Source organism: Mauremys mutica, chromosome 5 (assembly GCF_020497125.1).
Source record: "Mauremys mutica isolate MM-2020 ecotype Southern chromosome 5, ASM2049712v1, whole genome shotgun sequence".
In the NCBI taxonomy this organism is placed as follows: domain Eukaryota; kingdom Metazoa; phylum Chordata; order Testudines; family Geoemydidae; genus Mauremys; species Mauremys mutica.
In genome coordinates, this window is record NC_059076.1 from 116,773,614 (window position 1) to 116,795,146 (window position 21,533).

At 42.5% G+C, this 21,533-nt stretch overlaps 1 protein-coding gene across 1 annotated transcript in view; it reads left to right on the forward strand.

Annotated features, from left to right (window-relative positions):
• SLC2A9 (solute carrier family 2 member 9) overlaps positions 1-21,533 on the forward strand; it is a 239,006-nt gene that overhangs the window by 32,629 nt on the left and 184,844 nt on the right. The window contains exons 2-3 of the mRNA XM_045019458.1: positions 4,102-4,202; positions 7,076-7,198. The gene's annotated coding sequence lies outside the window, so the exon portion shown is untranslated. The remainder of the gene's footprint in view (positions 1-4,101; positions 4,203-7,075; positions 7,199-21,533) is intronic.

The window sequence follows — 21,533 nt, forward strand, 5'->3', positions numbered from 1 at the left end:
GTGGCTGCAGCTGGGGCCATGCCCCAAACTGAAGCCCTGGGGCTTATAAGAGGCAGGGAAGCCAGAGCACAGACAGTCTCTCTCTGCCTTCAGGGAGGGATGGGCCTGGCTGCTTATGAGCAGAGGTAGAGTACCTGGGTGAAGCAGGGCTGGGAACAGGCTGAGGAGCTAGGGAAGCTCCAGCCTGGAAAGCCCCAGGCTGCGGCCTAGCAAAGGGCCAAAGGTACTGGGGGTTGCAGAGGGCAGCCCAGGGGTAGGACAAAGCAGCAGGTCCAAACCCCTATTGCCTGTGATGAGTGGGCTGATACTGCAGTCTGCCCCAGGGTGTGGGGCTAGACCATGACTGTCAGTGGCCACTACTGAGGCAAAGTGGGGATAGTAGGGTGGGGGTTCCCCTGGGAGGGGGAGACCCAATTATAGTAAAAGGGGCACCGGGTCCTGGGAGGGACACGGGGCCGATAGTAAAAAGGGGGATCACCGGCCTGCAGCGGGCGCTCCGGGCTGAAAAAGAGCCAATTCCCCGGGAAAACCAGCAGGAGGCGCCGCGGCGGTGAGTAGCCCGTTTACAAAGACATAACTCACTATGTAACTTAAATAGTTTAATTGCTGTTTCAGCAGCTAATGGTTCAGTCTTGCTAGACAAACCCATATCCATTTTCTTTTTTTAAACCATTTTTGAAATCTTGATGTAGGCATAGATCAGGAAATTGACAAAGGTACATTTATTTTTTTAAGGTTGAGTCAGATTTCCTATTCATTGTTAATTGTGCCAAATCTATCGCTGTATGAATGCACCAACTTCTGAGAGTTTACATTGGGGGATTAATTTGGCCATATTGGACAGTTATATAAACAAAGCAAATGAAAGACTATGGGAACTGGTGGTATGTGTTCCTACTCTCCCCTTAACACCTATTCACCTAGCAGAAAAGCTCTAGGCTTGTGACTGAGAACTGGTAATGAACTCTGTTTCAACAGTAATTCAGTTTGGAAAATTTCCAAGCTCAAGGCAGAATCCTTCCTTAGGCGGCATTTGCCCCAGAATAGGATGTTGGCTATCATAGTCTCAGCCCTACGATGGTGCTAGGCAAAGTCTGTTTTTCTTGCCCTGAAATGATTCAGATTATTATGGCCATACTGGCCATTGGCTCTGTCCTGGGTTTCTTTCCTGAGTCTTTGGGAAAGGACCACTCTGTGGCAGTGATAGCGTGTGAGGGGGCAGAGTGAATCCACCCACAGAATGAAAATCAGCTCATGAGAGCTGGTAAACCTGAATGTACAGTTGGAAGCATTTTGATGAGAAGATCTGGGAGCTCTCACCTAGTGTTGGGTTCAGAGCTTTGTCTTGGCCTAATGCTGGTTTAAAGATGGTATTTTAGAGTCCTTCAAGGGATAGATGAATACTCAAAGGTAGAAAGCTAAAATATAGCTTTATTCCTTGCTGTATCTTTGCTGTTCATGTTTTTTTGGAGGAACATGAAAAAAAAATCATTGGAATTTCCCAGTGCTGCTTTACTGAATAAAGAGCAAATTAATGCACACTTAAATCAATAATCTTAGATGCTGCAGTTTTTTTCCTCTGGCCAACAAATAATGCCACCTACACATACAAGTCTAAGATTTTTCAAAATGACTGGATTTCTTCCCTCTTGCCAAACCCCCACAGAAATAACCCAAAACACTGGGGTCACTTTGTTCTTGTATCCTATATAGAATTCCAGCATGCGTGGACAACTCAGACCCCAATTGTGATGACCACGAAAGGAACACCACCACACTCACTGGACTCAGTAATAAGCAGCTGTGCAGGAAGTAATTGGGGCTGAAATTGCTGCCCTTGATTAATAACCTCCTGCTTCTTTGGCCTCCTTTCCTCTGCCAGTCTGTACAACATGCTGATGCCAAGGGAGTCCTCCCCTCTACTCCTCTGACCCTGCTAGCCCCACTTATCTACTCTCATTGTTTTCTTCCAGTTTTTACCACATCAAACTCAAGCACCTCAAAAGACAGAAGAGCAGAAATACCTTTGCTAAATTAAGCTTGTATTGTGAAATCTTACACGTGACTCACTGGTTCATTAAAACACATCCTCGTAATCTTCAGTCTCAGTCCCAGTTCATGTAAAAAAAAAATGTAATGATTATGAGAAACCGGAACTTGACACGTTTAGACTCAAAGGTGTGGTACTATCTTGAATAACGCATCTCTAACGCTTATCAAGTCCAACCATGACTGTTGGGGGATCTGGTGGTGGGTTTTGGTTTTGTTTTTTTGCCTCAGTGGGAAAGCTAAAGTGGATTTTTATATATAATATATAAACTTGATTTTCAAATTTCTATGATGTCTGTCTATAACATGTTAACTCTCCTGAAGCTTGGGTTGGCAGTCAGATTTCCATTAAGTATTAGTGCCTATAACACATGTGCCCTTAGCCACTTCGTCTATTATCTGTCACAATATTTGTATCTAAGTAAAAAGTAACAGAGTCCTGTGGCACCTTTTAGACTAACAGACGTATTGGAGCATAAGTGAAGTGGGTATTCACCCACGAAAGCTTATGCTCCAATACGTCTGTTAGTCTATAAGGTGCCACAGGACTCTTTGTTGCTTTTTACAGATCCAGACTAACATGGCTTCCCCTCTGATACTTTATATCTAAGTATACACTGTAGGCTCTTTGGAAGAGGGACCAAGCTTCTTTTTTTTTTGTTTTCAGGTACCAGGCACACTAATGGTGTTGTATAAATAGCCCATATAATTCTAAATAATTTAATATTTAAGTTTCTAGATTAAGCAAGGTCCCTTTGGGTTCAGTGGCATATTCCTTTTCAATCATTTTCAAGATCATTTGAAAAAGGACTTCTTTCCTAAGACCACAACCAGGGCCACGTTCAAGATCTAAGTGCTTTCAGTGTAGACATAGGAACCCAATACTGCAAAAGCAAGATTAGTCTTTTTTCAGGCTGCTCATATTCATATACAGGAATAACCTGCATGAGCTGTGGGATGACTGAGTTAGCAGACATGAGCCCTATCAATGCTCACTGCAGTCAAAGGAAAGACTCCTTTTGAAAACAGTGGGTTTTAGACTGGGCTTCCTAAGTGCCGAAGGACTGATCTTGTGCCACTGAAGTCAATAAGACTTCTTCCATTGACTTCAACAAAAACAGAATCAGGGCTTTAGTGCATAGACCAGATCTTCTGCGGAACAACCACTTCATGATTCTGGCCAGGGAGGTACAATAGAGTATGAATGCTGCAGCCAGCTTTCCTGTTTCCAGTTATGGCTTTTCAGACCTGTACCTAGACCCAGTCCAGGACTTGTATTTCACTCTTAGGGTTCTTTCTGATTATTATTATCTTTGGTATGTTGCCAAGTAACCGAATGAAACAAGGTAAAAATCTCTTGAGATTTATTGTGTAGCAGCCTGCACTTAGCATATCTGGTTGGTTTTTGTTTTACCTCTTCTTCTCTTTGAGAGAGTCTTCTGGTGCACATTTGGTCTTCATGGATCTGTTTGCCATGTAGGATAAAATGAATGTGAAACTGTGGTGAGAGATGAACTGGATGAAATGGATTTACTTTGCATAATGGGCCTTTTCACTTAGAGCAGTCATTTAAAATGCTCTTGTGCATTTAGGAACTTCATTTACTCCAATAGGAAGAATTAAAATGAATATTTAAAAAGGAAAGTCAGTAAAACATGTTGGCTGATGTTTCCAAATTAGTTATTCTGAGGAATGAGGTAGAATCTCATTCAGGTGCTAAGTGCTCATTCACCTTATGAGGTGAGAGAAAGCACAAGGGTGGCAGGTGGGGCACATGAACTGGAACACACAAGGATCCCAGTGACAGAATGCTGGGGTAAAGTGGAGAAACTGTCACTCCTGGAGCACGTAAAGGTGCGTCTTAGCAAAACACCATCATGACAATGTGCAAGATTACAGCAGTGTTTGTGCACCTCAGGGCATCAGGAAGTGCAATGCTCAAACAGTGGATTGTTGTTTTTTTTTGTTTTTCTTCCCTCTCCTATATTTGGAGACAGTTTGGAGGAAGGATTAAGAAATTCTCACCTTTATAATGTCCCTTTTGCATTGCAGGTTGGCAGGCTCCTGAGCACCATCACCTCTTCCAAATGCACTTTGGTATGAGTGTGAAAAGACCCATCTTGTGATGCTGTGGTGTGGTCAGCGGAGAGCAGGTAGTCGCCACTGGTTATTTGTGAGCTGTGAACTGGTGTGTTAATTCAACAGCACACCCTTTGGTCAGATAGAGCATTGCTCAGAGTCCACTTGATCTAGCCAGCTCCTCTTGCCTGAGTCTCTCTGGGCTATGAAGGGTGTTAGTTTCAGTCCTGCTGGGGTGTATGGGTTTTCCCCTTGCATTTGGCAGGGTCAGCTAGTCTTGGTACTCATGAGGTCTGGAAACCTGTTTGCTTCTTACGCCTCTGAGGGTTCAGTAAGTGGAACCTAGGCCCACCCATTCTACTAGGTTCCAGCTCAGGACCCTAAAACCAGGCAGGTAGAATCAAGCCATAGCAACTCCTCCTGCTGTGCCCTGAGGTCCTTCCTTCCTCCCTAGGTTCTGCAGGTTTCTCCAGCCTGTATATCCAGTCGTCCCTTTTCTGGGTGCTGTCCCTGGGCATCTTCTCACCAAATTGTTGGCAGGACTTTCCTTCTCCAGCCTGCTTGCTCCTCTGGCAGCTACCCTCTGCTTCTCAGTTCTTTTGTTCTCCCAGATGCTGTGAGGCTGTCAATGAGTGCTGGCTGGTGGTTGCTTCATTAACTCCTTGGTTGCCAGGCCAATATGAGGTATATACACCCCATAACATCAGCCCATTTGGCTTTGGCTCTATTTTGTACAGAGCCGAATATAGACTCACTAATATTAAGTTCAGGGCCATATCTTGCTTGCCTAACTCATGCTAGTAGCCCCAGTAATATCAATGGAACTCTTATTCTCTTGAGCTTAAAGCAGCCGAAATGTGGGCCTCTATATGGTTACCACACCAGGATAATCATGTCTCTCACTCCCTCATCCCCACAAAAACATGTGAGCTATGGAAGGAACTTGCACAGCCTTCCATGGCTTCAAAGACCGATTTCTGAAAAAGCAGGCCAAATTTTCAAATGGTTTTGGAAGCTTACTTGATGTGCACAGTCCTTTCCCTCCCTCTCTCATATATTCCCAGGATGGGCTTGCACATTCACATACTATGTATTAACCTAGCTTGCATACATCTGTGAGTGAGATCTGTGCACCTAACTTCTGGGTGTGTACCACTGCTCTGTTGAGAACATTAGTCAAGAGTACGGATGCAATGAAGCAAGGACTGAATTACTCATAAAGAAACTAATTCAATAGCACAATCAGGCTGGCGTATTCTATGCAACACCAGTTTTCCTCAAAAGCTTCAGCAGGATACTAAGTGATAGGCATTACATCATCACCACAAACTCTCATTGGCTGATCAATGATCTTGAAGACCAACATAGTTGCATAGCACTTTCTGAAAGATGGATTTTCTACATTAAACCCTCTTTCTAGGTATCTCAGACACATTTGGGAGTGAGCGGAAAAAATCTCCACTGTGGCAAATTAGGAACTATCATGTTGTTGCATAGGTGCACCACGTGAGCTGATTTTCATTAACCCTGTCCTCTTTTCCTGCTTTTGTTTATCACACTCATTGCTGTGTCTTGTTCTCAAAAGGGAATATGAACTCCTCTGGGGGGGACACTGTCTGTTCATCTGTGTCTAGACAACATGTAGCACAATTGGATTCAGTCCTGACTGAGGCCTCTAGGCACTAGTGCAATGCAATAATAAATACTAACAATAATAATGAGGGACAAGGAAATTAGGTGTGTCACCTATATTAGTGTTACTGGCATTGCTATTAAAGTCTCTGGGATCTAAGCCAGCAGAGCTGGTGGATGTTGGAGGCAATTTACTCAGGCTATTGAGAAAAGCATTTGTGGATCTACTATAGTGTGTTTTATATCCCAGAGCCTACTTCAAAAAGTGTAGACAGTCCTTCTGGCTGGATAGTGCTGCCTTAGTGGGAGGTGGCAGGGAACTTGGAAGTCTAGGATTGAGTTCCTAATAAAGTTCCTACACAGGAGAAAAAAATATTCAAAAAAACTTCTGAAAGCCAGACAGCGAACCTATTTATACCCACCCCTGGCTTCATATTTTATTAGTAACACCCATGTGATTGGAATTATAAAAGGCAGGGTTTCTCAGATGCTATTTACTCTTGAAGACTTATTCAGCTCATGTTTCAGCTCTTGCCCTTATAAGGTAGGAATAATCAGAAATTTAAAAAAATCTTGGAATATGAAAATTACATGGGACTTTTTCTAATACAAGATTACTGAGAGTTTAAAATCTTGTTCATTTAAATATGAATTGGAGTTAGTATCATTTGCTACATCTCCCCTGAGTCCTTCAGCCAATTTTTTGTGGTTGTATAGTTCAATTTCTTTCTTGCTGTGAGGCAGACCCACAAACAGGGAAAACTGACCAGGCCAGTAATGTCAATGTAATAAAATAGATAAACACTTTTTTCCCCCTCTAATCCTCTTCAGTTACAGTAATCGTTCTGCCCCTCCACTTTCACATGTGGTAATTGTAGCAGTGGTTTGTAACACCGTTTATTTTTACTTATAAGGGGAGTAGTTGGAGAATATTGCTTATGTAGTTTGAGTTCTTTTCAACCTCTTTCCTGCCAAATGATTTTATTTTCAGCTTCCAAATATTTAATGAAGTATCTCTGGGAAATGACAAGTGGCTTTGTTCATTCACACTCTATTTCTGCTCATGTTCTACATCCTGCTCTGCCCTGTGAAGGAGTGTGAAGGCAGTAGCCAGGGCAAGACTCCTCTTGGTGGGCTGAGGTACGGTATGTACTGTGCTGCACATTTAGGCTGTAGGCAGGAGCAGAGGGACGCCCTACTTAATGATTATAGTTAGCTGGCTCACTGGACACACCTCCTTGTCCATAGGTAATATACTGATTGGAATTTAGTTTGCAGTTGGAGTCTTTCCTAATGCTGTCTTGAATGTTTGCAGTTCTGCTGCTTGGTTGGGAGTGAGGAAAGGAAGAGGCTCCCCACTTTCTCATTTCTCCCCTTATGTGCCAGAGGATTCAACCCTTACCCTGCAGCTGCCTCTCTACTCATTGATCTACAAAAGGTTTGTTTTGTTTAAAGCAATACTATGTCTGTTATATAGATATTTACCCCCTAAAGTAAATGTTCTCCTATCAGTGTGTTCTGTGAAGAGTTAACAAATTCTTTCCTCCATGGACATAGGGACAGATTAATGGCATCACAGAAAGAGAAAGCACATGCTTAGAGAATAGCTTCTTTCTAAATTATGTCCAAAAATAGAATATTTTTTATATAATAGCCATGTGCTCCTTGTTTATAAGGAGAGGAAAAAAACATCCAGGGTGGAAAATGAGCTGAAGTTTCCTTCCAAGCCCAAGTTTCTGTGTGTCTTTATAGTGTATTAACTAATAGATGAAGTTAAGCTGTAAAGGAAGGATGGGAAGGATAAGATGGTTTCTATATGCATTCAAGGGTAGCACTGAGCCTTTAATATATGTGTTACCAGGTGGGCAAAAATTTATGGTGCCTGGATGTCTCTTCACCTGCTGTAGACAGACTCAGCTCCAGTGCTTTAATGGGCACTAGATCTGACCCTAAATCCATGTCAGGCTTCTGAAGGTTGATTCTGTGGTACAGGCTGAGTAGTTGCTTGCTGCATTAATTTCTTCCCTCCAAGCTGGAAGACAAGCAAGTAAAGTAGAAATCATCTGGTTTGTTGGAGGGCTACATAGCATGCAATGATAAGAGATCCCTGAACTGATCCCTGTAAGCTCTGATTCTCTGCTGACATGAGTGCTACTGATGGTTCAGCCAACTATGGATTAAAATATTTTGGGGAGAGAGAAATCAGTAGAAGTATCAATGTAAACTTCAGCTGGTTTTAAAGGGAATGCATCAAATAGTTTAGGCCCTAAATTAAGATTTCCTGTAAAAATTAGTCACTTTTTAAAAAACATATCAAGGATTCTTTTGAATCTTTAAATAAAAAGGAAGACAAACTATAACCACGACAGCCTCTCTATAGTGCATAAAAACAAACAGCTTAAATGGTGCAAAGTAAGCTAGACTTCCATAAGTCATTTTTTTGGCTTTGATAAAACAGCATATTTTGGCAAAAATATTCTAACCAGTTCTATGGTAAATCACTGAAAATTAGTAGTATTAGCATTGTTCTTCCCATCTTCAGATTCTCTTCCCTCTGTTATTCTGAAAACAATCGTACACATGAGATGGGAGGTGTATATCATCTTACCCAGCCTTAAGTGATTTCCAGCATTTGGTACATACTGCTTACTTCTGCTACCAGACTTACATCCCTACTAACCATCTGATGTAACTCACCTCTCCATTGCTGGGTCCCACCTTAGACTAGTTGGGAACTATCATATGGGTTAGGAAAATCATGTTGGGAGAGCAACTCAAGGAAAAAGGGCCTTTGTCCATAGGGTGAAGTAGAATAATTCCACTAAGAGACCCTTGGTGATCTGCCCTACTTTAATGGCAAAAATTCTTTCCTTTTCCCTGGCACAGTGCCCTTTCACTAATCCTGAAGTTACACTTGGGTGTGACTATGTGGTTTTTGGCTAGTCCCAAATTTAGACTGGGAAGAAGATGTTCTATTTGGTCATAATGACAATCAGTAGGGATCAAAAATACTAGAGATCTGTTTAACCAGGGAGTTTTCAAAACATCTTATACAATAGCAAGACTATATCCAACTGCACCATGCAGAGACAGGGAGTTAACTGCCGGTCAGAAAAACAATGTCTATGGGCAAAATGGCATTTTACCATTATTAGTTGTTTTCTTAATATCCAAGATAAGTGATGTTCTTTTTGTGGTCTCTATAGTTAATAGTATAGTCAGCACAACTAGGCCTTATTAAATGACCTTAAGAGGAGTGGGGAAAATATTTTCAGGAACAAACTGAGAATGGTAAATTGAGAGAGGATACTGTTGCCTTTTCAGTGCTCTGATTAAAAAAAATCAAGGATTCAATTTCTATAATTTGAAGTTATTCCAAGCTTTTACCTCCAAGCTGTTTTTAAAAGGATTGTTAATGGTGACTCTTGCTGGAACTCTTTTGCAAATGAAGAGGACATTATTACACGTGTTATGATCTTGCCAGAAGTTCAGAATGTTTGGCAGCATGTGGAAGAGGATTGTATCAGTTCTGTATTCAGACATAAAACTTGCTGAAACAGATTTCACACTGCAAATGGAAAAGCCTTGCATCAAATGCCTCATTAAATGTTTAATTATCTGTATTTCAAAACTGTTTTCACAAATAAACCTTTTTCTGAGATAATATGCACCAGATAGGGGAGAGAGGACAGTTCTGAAGACTAAGGAAATATGGTTGGGATCTTTCCTTAATGTAGTCATGTAAGAAAGAAATCAGCTTGTGTGTTTATGGAGTGTTTTTTGAGTTCTGATACTCTAGTCCCTGATCTGGGCTGTGTGCAGTCTTATGAAGCTGTAATTTTCTTCCTTATGTGTTGTGTTCACCACTTCATTTTATATCCCACACACAAACAGAGAGCTAGGAAATATATTTGACCATATATCCCTGCTCCAATAAATACTTAATCCTTTATACAAAGAGAAACAGCTCCAGCTAAGAGTGTGAGGCCCACCTCAACAGCCAGTAGCCTCTGATGTGGGAGACCCAGGTTTGACACCCTACTCTGAATTAAAGAGCTCAGACGCAGAATGGGGGACAGGGACTTAAAAATTGAGAAACCTTTCATGGGACAAGGAAAACCATTTGTTGATCAGTTCTACTGCAACCTCAACACTCTGCACTCCATGTGCAAGACATAATTCTTTGACCTTGCCTTTGCTAAAAAAGAAAAGAGCACAGTAGTCAGACAACCAAAACACTACTGTGCACACACTATTTTTAACTGGGGAGAGGCTGAGAGAAAATGAACCACGTCATATATTAGTCACATTCCTATGTGCTCTACTGGAAGGTGCTCGGATATTCTCTTGATGGAACAGATATAAAAACCCGTACAGGTCAGCACATAGTATTTATACCTGTTTTGTAGGCTTAATATCAGTTTATCCCTAGCTGGGATATGCCAAATCTTATGGCTTCAACTGCCATCCATCAGCAGCAGAGATATGTTCTGTGTTTTCATCATTATATTTTGAAACAGAAATTGTGTTATGTTCCTATGCATACTGGGCTAACACTGTATAGTAGAACCTCAGAGTTACAAACACCAGTTATGTGTTCAACCACACACCTCATTTGGAACCGGGAGTAGGTAACCAGACAGCAGCAGACAAAAAAAACCCAAAACAAAAAAAGGAAACAGTACTGTGTTAAATGTAAACTACTAAGAAAAATAAAGGGAAAGTTTAAAAAATTGACAACGTAAGGAAACTGTTTCTGTGCTTGTTTCTTTTAAATTAAGATGGTTAGAAGCAGCATTTTTCTTCTGCATAGTGAAGTTACAAAATTGTATTAAGTCAGTGTTCAATTGTAAACTTTTGAAAGAACCATAATGTTCTGTTCAGCGTTATGAACATTTCAGAGTTACGAACAACCTCCATTTCCGAGGTGTCCATAACTCTGAGGTTCTACTGTAGAATCTAAATTTCCCAATAACCCCCAGAATTTACCCATGTTACTGCAATTGACCTTCACCCTATAGTTGTATGATACTTTCACCAGCTTTATGATGTAATCTTGTGGGTTTTTTAAACTAACTGAAGTATTTCTGTGCAAATTTTTTTTCTTAAGACTAAGGCTCTGAATTAGCCAAGCATTTAAACACATGCTTAACATTTGGCTTAAGCATGTGCAAATGTTAAGCATATGCTTAAGTTCTTTATTGAATCAGAGCCTTAAAGCTGACTCCTGCATGTCTTTGAGCATCTCCTGATATGCTGAGCATCCTCAATTTTCACTGAAGCCAGTGGAAGATGAGGGCACTTTCTTAGACCAATGCAGGTTTAGGCTCTATTAGCATTGCCTTCAATCAGAGAATCCTGTGGCACCTTATAGACTAACAGATGTTTTGCAGCATGAGCTTTCGTGGGTGAATACCCACTTCTTCGGATGCAAGCAGTGACTGCTTGCATCCGAAGAAGTGGGTATTCACCCACGAAAGCTCATGCTGCAAAACATCTGTTAGTCTATAAGGTGCCACAGGATTCTTTGCTGCTTCTATAGAACCAGACTAACACGGCTACCCCTCTGATACTTCAATCAGAGAGTGGCCAATGTGCCTCAGTCATTATAATTAATGAGTCTGAGGTCTATCTCTAGCCAATTACTTGCTGTTTCAAAGTGTGCAATACTTTTATGATATGGAAAATCAGGACTGATTAACCCACGAGACTTTGAGCCCATTATCTCTCCAGATTAGAGGCTACTCAATTAATCCGTTCCCCACGCAAACTCTAGAGGTGGTTTCTTAGAGCTCTGGGGTACAGCTAGTTCTCTGCCCCTTCCCTTGAACTAAGTGAAAAATGAATTCAAGTTGCATTCTTTATAATGACATGAGATTTACAGTTAGATATAATCAAGTTATGGTCATGTGCCATGGGTGAAGTCTGCAATAAAGCTTGTAACAAGATAAAGAGACGGGTACAGTCCATCACATAGCTAGAGCAGAGATGCCTTTTAACATAAAAATCCTGTCACAATGGCTGCATTGTAGTTACATGTTTAAGAACGTCAGAATGTTGCTGATTTTAATGCCTTACTTCCATTGTCATATATCACTGGTTTCATTGTTTTGGCATATTGACTTATACTAGCAAATCACTGCAGATTTTCAGACTTTAAACAAATCAGATATTATGGTCAATTGCTCGAGTGGGCACAGAATTAACTGCAGAAATTCTGGTTGTATTTTACACCTGTGCTGGGGATGCATTGAAACAGCAGCAGCCTCCAAAATGCCTATCAAGGAGAAGGCAATTTGGGGGTGTTATATTCTCCTCCCCCCATCTCCCACCAACAAAAAGTGATTGATAATTCTCCAACTTCTTGTTAACTGAGACAATCCAGCGCCAAGCACCATCCCATCTTGGCAGCTGTGTTGCCCCCTTTCCTGGGTCTTGCTTTGAACACTTGCTAAATTGATTGATAGTTCAGGCAGGAAGGATGCCTGTGAGCTCTGCAATGAGCTAGGCAGCCACAGGATGGAAAGCAGGAGGAAGTTGCTAGTGTATGTCGTCTACACACATAACAAGTTTCAGGGGGTGGAAGCAGAGGCAAGCCATGGGGTAGTCATGTGCCCCACAGAACCTTTCAATTGTGTCCCCTCACTATCCACCGTTGTGTTGCCTCCGCATAAAGAGAAGCATTAACGTTTTGTAGGGTGCATCAAAGAGTTTTATGGGACTATTTCAAAGGTGCCATACAACTCTTTAGAAAGCTTGTCATTTTGACTGTACACTCTACCATGGTGTAGATCTTCTCAAAGGCCTTTAACATTGGGAGAAACAGATTTTTTTCCCTTAAACAATTTGTCTATGTTTGTTTGAAATATGTGGCTTGTAAATGCCAGATAGATAGAATGTCAGTCTCTAGAGCAGTCATTCTCCCCAGCAGAGTCAGCTTCCTCTCCTCTTCAACATTAGGGGTCAAGCAGTGCTCTCAATGCCCCTTCTGTCCTTGGCACCTTTGCTGAGACTAATTCTTTCAAGAAGAAAAATGTAAACATTGTTCACAAGTTTTCCTGGGCTGAAGTTTTGCTTTGAATGCCAAACGATTTTTCCCCCCGTCTTATCAGTCAGATATATTGTTAGTCCTCATTCCCCTACCCTCATCTATGCCCAGCTAGAGGCTCCCATTAAAGCTAAACACAGCAGCCAACACAGTAGGCAACTGGGGAATACTTGATTATCTAGACAAAGAGGAGATAGGAGGCAGTTTGTGTAGTGATAGGGAAGAAGAGAAAGTAAGACATTCTTGCCCCTTCCAAACAGCCAACCTCCAAAGGATGGTTTTTCAAATAAATGGGGATCAGGGGATGTCAGAGGGTCTTAAGTGGATCCAGAAGGTCTGTAAACATTTTTTTCTGCCTCTATCTTCTTAGATAAGAATGTGCACTTTAAACTACCTGACAGCTATGTGGGGAAGGGCAGGTGGCTTATTAGGAAAACTGTCTCCAGCAAAAGTCTTCACGTTTTGGTGGGACCAAATGTACCCTTGCATTCACACTCAACACCATTGTAATAATCTTTGTACAAAATATTCCTTGTGAGGTATCATTTGAAAAAAAAACTTGTTGGTCAGTATCAAGATGTATGTAGCAACATTATGTGTAAAGTTACTAAATCCCCATGTACGATATTAGCACATTTAAAAAAAAAAATAAAACAAACCACAAGCCCTTTCTAGGGAAAAGTTGTTGAACAGGTCTATCCTAAACACAGGAGTGTGGCTGTACACTTCAATTTACATGTAAATTGTAAACAGCATTCTCAGACAGCAAGAGGAGGAACACAGAGAAGGAAAATCTGTGTTTCAGCAAACAGATGTGAGAAGAAACAGCATGTAACCTCTTTCACCACCAGACACATGTCACTGCCTTTACTATGTCCAGCAGTAACCCTAAGGAAAATGCATTTCAAAGAGTGACTGAACTATACAAGGGAAAGGCAAGAACACCCCAAGTTCTCTCCCCCATCCATCTCTTTTGGTCAGCAATGTAGCTGGGAACCTGTGATAAGAATTTCACCTTGAACCAAATCTAGTTTATTAAGTTTATGAAGCGTTTTATCTTTTTCCTCTTGTAACCATTTAAAACTAACTACAAAGAGATTTTAAGTGAGTACAAGGATAAGGCATTAAACAAAATTGTTTTATTCTTTAACTAAAACTAGTCCAGGGTTGTGAATTGTTTGGATAACTCTATTTAAAAGTAGCAGACTGTTGTATATTGATCCCTTTAAAGGGGCAACAGGTCTAACATATCTGGACCATCCAGAAGAGGACTGGACAGTGCAGGACACATGTTTTGAGAGAAAATGTGGGACTGGAAGTGTGTTGGGTCACCCTGCAAGTGGTAACCAAGGTGGTGGAAGCCAGAGTGAGTGATGTGTGGCTGGCAGGCTACAGCTAGACATGGACTCTCCTAGTGTTACCTGCATGCTAGAAGGCTGTTTGTGAGTAGCCCAGGTGCGAGCTAGAGCATCCAAGCATTGTTGGGCACCCGAGTTCGCAGAGAGTCTCTCACGGGTCTGGACAGCACCCCAGATTGTCATAGCTGGTGACTGCAAAATAAGCAGCAAACAGCTGTACAAGGAGCACTCTTATGTACTAGTGAGGTATCCTGCACTGCTGCTTGCACTGAACACCCTCTTCAACATTCCTCTTGTTGTTTAATATTTGTACTAGCAAAGTGCCTTGAAGCCCCCGTCATGGACCAGGCCCCCATTGTTCTTGGCACTGTACACAAACCGAACATGGAACATCTTTGAATAGACTTTTTTTAACATGCTGAGCATCTTGTATCATCTAAGTATATTTAGTTTCCATTACATTCACAAGTGACACTACAGTAGGGCCCTGATCCCTGATTGAGGTCTCTAGGTGCCACTCTAATACAAATAGTAACTAGCTTTTTGGAGCCATTTTATCTTGGTGGGCTGGCCTTGAACTGGTGAACATGATCATTCTAGGTAATAATTATCTCCATCTCATGATGATGTCCTTTACAGCTTCAGGATGTGGTCCTGTCAGGGTGAAACTGGCCCTTTAAGAAGCAGTAGGACCAGTGCACCTGTGACTCAATTTGGCCAATGAATTGGTCTTAAAAGAGGGTACCTGGGCCCTGGAGGAAGGGGGATTCAGTGCAGGAGAGACCTTGTGAGTTGGGAGAAAGGCATGAGGTGAGAGCTGCCAGAGCCAGGAGATTGACAGTGGTTCCTGGGAGAAGGCTGAAAGTCTGAGAGCAGCAAGAAGAGTTTGCTGGCTGCCATCCCCAAGTCAGAGGGCCAGGGCCAGAGAGCTGAAGGCCAGGGAACACCAGAGGGAGGTGTGTGCTGGCTCTAAGCTGGAGAGCTGGTGCATAGAGTTGGAGAGGGCTGAAGGGAGGGAAGCAGTGGAGGGGAGAAGCTGATGTCTCCACACTGGAGAACTGGATGTGATAGGACCTGGGAGCATGAATGATTCTCTCCTGGTGAGCTGGATCTCCCAGCACAGTCTGTGGGTGTTCCTGCTGGGGAGAGCAGGGTTCCACTCTAGCTGAAAGGGCTGCAGTGGCTGTCCTGGCACAGGGACAGAAGGGGACTGACAAGGAACCCAGGTGTGGTGGAAGTCACCAGAGTACGGTATGGAAGGACTCAACAATGAGGCTGGTGTTAGTGTCTGCTGGGAAAAGTGGGGTTTTAAGAATTACATGTGGGAAATGGGCTATGTTTGGGACTCTTGTTGGGGACTCTTTGAATTGTGTTTTGGTAACAAACTGTGTTGATGGACTAGAGGATAAGCTTGCATGGAGTTAATGGGGACTTAAGGGGGAAACTGAGGCAGGTATGCCTGTCCTGCCATGGCCTACAACAGGGAGTGCTCTAGGTTAGGGCAGCCCCCATAATCTGCTGTTTCTCCAGTAATATGGCGAGTACACTCAGCTCCCACTGACTTTTAATAGGATCTCAGGGTGCTCAGCCCCTTGCAGGAGAAGTGCCAAGCTGCTTATAGAATCGGGCCCTGTATGTACTGATTTCTTCTAATATTTTGTTTTTGTGGTGAGGAGCAATAGTATAAATTAATTTTCTCAGAATTCATACTTTTTCCATTCTTGTGGGCCAAATTCTGCCCTCAGTTACACTCAGGGCTCCTCAGGGATTTCTGCCTCTTAGCATTGTTCAAAGATAAACTTTCTATTCATCACACCCATGTTATCCTCTCATTATCCTCTCATTCCTTGATTTCAAGGGAATTTACTTCTCCTTTTTGACATTCCTCTTACATATTATTTTTGGCTATATATGGAGAAGTGTCCTGCTGCACCATCACATCTGGGCTTTACATAGACAGAAATTAAGTGTCTGTCAGCCTCTGCTCAGAAAGATGAGAATCATGTAAAGCTATCACCAGAGCTGTCAATAGATTTTCTTGCAGTAGTACCCCCCAGCAGAGCCAGTCCTGGAAAATTCACTTCCCTTTGCTGTGGCTAATGTGGCAAAGCCGCTTTCTTGTTCTTTAAGCAGGCAGGTATCGTAGTTAGTAAATGGGAGTTAGGATGGCACCGTCAGATTTATTTAGGGCCTGAACCACCACTTGAACTTGGGTTTCCAGAGCAGAAAACTGGCAAACATATTAATCTAGTGAATTATTTGTCTACCTTCTAAACTTGTTTGGGAAGCATAGACTGAGCTGGGAGATGTGGGCTCCGTTCTTGGTATTGCTTTGACTTACTGTATGGCCTTGAGCATGTCTCTGAACCTCAGTTTCCCCATCAGTAAAATAGGATATTATTGAGAACTCCCCTTTCAAAAGTGCTTTGAGATCTATAGAACAAAAGTGTCAGAGAAGGCCCTTATTCTGCAACTGACCCTTTGCAGGTGGTTCTCTGGGGAAGCCCATTGAAATCAGCAGGAATCCACATGGAGCTGCTGCAAAATTGAGGTCTGAGTGTTTTTCATTGTCGTTAACACTATATTGATACTACTTAAAAGACTTGAGCATTTTTTGTAAGACTGATTAGACTGAAAGACATCAAGTAAAGTAAACTTTAGTTAATGGGCTAATTATAGATAGGAGGCTAATAACTAAAACTTTTACAAGCAGTTGTTTCACTGAGTCACTCCTGAATGAGGCACAGGGCTCTCCATTCAACAGATCAGCATTTGCTAATGGAAATCAGAGTTGTTTCCTGTTCTACATATAAGCTACCAGGTTAAATACTACTGTGCAGTAATTGTTGTTGACTATGGACTTACAAAGGTAACCACCGACTCACCTATGTTTTGGAAATTGGTTGTGCTATAAAGTGCAAAAAGTCATCAGGAAATTAGAAGTTGCTGTACTTAAGGCATGATGCAATCTTACCGCCTGTTCCTTACTGAAAACTGGAATTAGACGGGTCCCAGCAGCAGTTGTGTGGCTAATTAGATGCTATAATGAAGGCAGTAAGTAGTTTGGCTAATATGAATTCTGGTAAACATAATTGGTTACGCTAAACCCAACCTCATTCCTCCATAAAAATAACAGTTGGTACCTCTAGTGGAAAGCATGGATGAATACATCCTAGCCTAGTCAAGGACCTGACTCAATCATTAGCAATTATCTTCAAAAACTCATGGAAGACGGAAGAGATTCCAGAGGACTAGAATATAAATATAGGGCCAATCTATAAAAAGGCAATGTCACAGGGTGCACTCACCACATATGGCACATCCTCCCAGTCACTCTGGGGATTCCAGAACTGCTTCTGGGTGCTGCGCCCTCCTCTGGCAGTCTTTCTGCCCATCATCTTGTCTCGCCCTGTGGCCCCTCTCACTCCAGGAGCTGCAGCTCCCTGTTCATGACTTGGCCCTCCAACAAGGTCACTATAGTCCTCTCCTTCTGAGGTATTAAAGTTTTCCAAAGCAAACTGTCCCAAGCAGTCCAAGCTCCACCATCTGGTCAGCACCACTCCCCCCCGGTCACTGGTAGGAGAGCCTGGGAATGGCCTCTACTCCAGGTTTCAGCACAGGGGCCATCTCATCAGCAGAGCAGCTCTGCCCTTCTCCATACCTTACTGTTTTCCCCCTGAGCATTGCCTAGATTTCTGGCTCTCCCCCTCTCTGGGTTTGCCAACCCAAACTCCCTCCTCCCAGGGAATAATTATAAGCTACTTATCTCTAGCCCCATACACAATTCCCTTCTTCTAGGGAGTGACTATAGACTACTTCCCCTATAGCCCCTTTCTGCTCTCAGCTCCTGGGCTTTATACAGGCCCCTCCTGCTCCTGTCCAGCTGAGACTCCTTTAATTAATCCCTGCTCCCTGGCTCCTCCTCTAGGTGCCTACCTGGCACCTTCACCCCTCCAAGCCTTGTGTGGGGTGGACACCCCATCACAGGGGAATAAGGAGAACTTAAAATATAAAAAGGAGGGACAAACACCCCATCTCTCTCTTTTCTTGTCTATCACGTTCAATTCACTGGAAGAGACAAAGGAACTTGGTGTTGCACTCTGGTGGAGGGGTCCTGGCCTGAAAGTTTGGTCTGTAATCTGCTAGAGCATGTGGTGAGAAACTTTGCTTGACTCTGATATCATTTGTTAGGCATTAGTAAACATCTTTATTTTTCTTGTAACCATTTCTGACTTTTATGTCTCATTACTTAACATCTCTCTTTGTAATTAATAAACTTGTTTTATCTAATTCAGTGTGTTCGCGTTGAAGTGTCTGGGTAACTCCATTTGAGGTAGCAAGTTGTGTGCATATTATTCCCTTAAAGGAATAACAGATTTAATATATCCATACTGTCCAGGAAAGGATTGGGCAGTACAGGACATTCTCTTTTGGGAAAATCTGAGTGTGTGTTGGGGTCATCCTGTAGTGATTTTTAAGGCTAGTAAGAGCCAAGGTGTGGCTGGCTGGCTGCAGCCCACAGAGACATAGCTGAGAGTGACTTACATGCTGGAGGTTGTTTGTGAGTAATCCAGGTTGTAAATTACAGCAGTAAAGGGCATCCTAGGTTACAGGGCAGGGGTGACACAGCTACTCATTAGTCTGGATTGTATGGTATGTCACAGAACAAAGCTCACCTACTAAATCTTGGGCCTTGCAGCTCTGGGCTTAGTTGAATGGTTTTATATAACCCCTCAGATTTGCTTGAGCCAATCCTTCCATAAAAAATTTACTGGTAGAATATGGCAGGACTGCTGCAGGGACATATTGCCTTCAGGCCAATAAGGCTGGGCAATGTCACCCAGTGGCCCATCCTAGCAGTAATATTCTATTCTGAGGGTTAGTCCCATCCCTATAGTATCCAGGAGCTGAACTCATCTGGAACAGGCTAATTCCTTTAACACTTGGCTGGTTGTTTGTGGTGCTTTACAACTTCTGTTGCTTCTGCTGATCAGAGAAAGATAACTAAAAGGTACTGCTGCTTCCCTGCCTCTTGCTGAGGCCATAGATGAGGAACTGGCGGGCAGGCAGTCAAGCCGAGGGGTCAAATCCAGGAAGTCATTTGGAAATTAAAAGTATAGGAAATGATAACAAGATGTGTGAAATATTTGGAACACTTTTTTAAAATCTAACTGCATTTCTGGGAAAACAGTAATTAACAGATTTTAACCTTAATACTCTTTGAAGTGCAAAACAATGCACTTTATTCATTCATCTTTACTGTAGTTTAATGTCCACAGAAATCTAAGGAAGTCTTGTATCTTTCCTTTCATTCAATCAAAACCTACTGAGACTGACTAATCATTCAGTGTAAAAGCTTTAAGGCTGAAACTAAGGTCTGTGTAGCAGGGTGGCTACCCGGCTCCTGCCCTGAAGGGCTTAAAACAGCCCTGGGAGAGAGCTGTGGCAGGGGAAAGGCTGGGCTGATTGGGAAAATAGCCACAGCTGTGGCTGGCTTAATGAGGGCCCAGCTGGCCCTTATAAGAGGGCTGGGTCCATAAGCCAAGACACACTCTCTCTAGCTACATGGAGAGAGGAGGACCTGGCTTCCTGGGAAGCTGAGGAGGGTACCTAGGGCTGGGGAAGGGCAGAGGGATCTGGGGAGCTCTAGCCTAGCAGAGCCACAGGCTGAGGTGAGGACCTACAAAAGGGTACTAGGGCTGTAGAGGGGCAGCCCAGACCTAGGCAGAGGCAGCTGGTTTGACCCCCACACCCTGCTGATGATGAGTGGTACAGACTGCAGTCTGCCCCAGGAAGCAAGGGCTAGATGATGACTGACAGTTGCCACTGAGACAAGGGAGGGATAGAGGGCGGGGGTTCCCTGGAGAGGGGAGACCCAGACTAAGGGGTCTGCCGGGGGCAGAACCCTCATCTAGAAGGGCACCAGGATCCGGGAGGGACACAGGGCCTGCGGCAGACGACGGCAGCCAGCAGAGGGTACTCCTGCTTGAAAAGAGCTAATTCCCTGGACAACCAGCAGGAGGTGCTGCACCACTGAGTCGTTGCCCTGCCACCTTCTGTATTTTTAGTTCATTACAAATTTCAGAGAAATTAAACTTAATTCACTCTGGGTTCTGCTTCTTCCAGAACTGAGAACAACAAATATTTGTACTGCATGCTTAACTTTACATTCACCCCTAAATAAAGCACCATATAAATATGGTCAACAGCCTTTTAAAAGTAAACAATTGCCAACCATTACCACATTCATCTCCTACTCTAAATACAGGGAAGTATTTTTCTCCTCTCTGATACCAGTGATTGATGACCAGTACTGAGTTCTAAATGTGAACAATGAATAGTGTTAATGCTTAGCATTGGATTCTTCCACTGGCTTTTGCTCTGTATAGTAGAGGGCTAAATTCTACTCTCAAAATTCCCTGCTCCTCCACAGACTTCCTGTGTGACCTTTGGCAAGTCTGAACCTCTGTGTGCCTTGTTCCGCTTTTATAAAATGGGGATGATGATCCTTCCCTTCCTCAGAGAGGTGTAGTGAAGATAAATACATTAAAGACTGTGAATTTGAGATCTATTGCTAAAAAGCTCTATAGGTGCTATGTATTCTAAGTTATTTACACTGGAGACTCAATTGAGTTGCACAGATATAACAGAAAATGTAATTTGCTTCAGGTGTCTTTCCCTCCTTCCTTGCTATTCTGGACTCCTGGGGGTCCTTTTTTTTAATTCTTCACTGCTGCTGGATGCTCAAATAACTACATCTGCAACAACCAAATACACAAAAACCAAAACACCCTGCTTTTCCCTCAGTAATTGGCTATAGGATGTAGCCCCATTCTGGCAAATGAAAACCTGGCCACAGAGGTATGGCACAAGCTAGAGGTACATGAAATTGCTAGAGAGGAGTGTAGTGAATGGTGTGTGTGTGTATTTTTATGTATAGTTCATAAATTCATAGGTTTAACCCAGCAGGGATCATTAGATCAACTAGTCTGAGTTCCTGTATACCCTAGAATTCCACTCAGCTATCTTTGTATTGAGCCCAGTAACGTGTTTGACTAAAGCCTATCTTCCAGCAAGGTATCCAGTCTTGATATGAAAGCAGAGATGGAATAGAGAGGAAGTCTGTATAAAGATTTCTAAAAGCAATGAAATGTAATATAAATGGCTTATTGATTTGGAAAATCAATCTTTGTGGTCCTGTTTAAAAAAAAAACAAACCCGCTGCGTGTTTATGATCTCTCCTTTATAATAGAGATCTCTTATCCAAACATGAGGCTATATTGGCCATTTAAAAATTATTTAACATTATTGTGACGTGCAATCTATATGGTTTTATAAAAATTTAATAAGTAAATATAATGTGACCG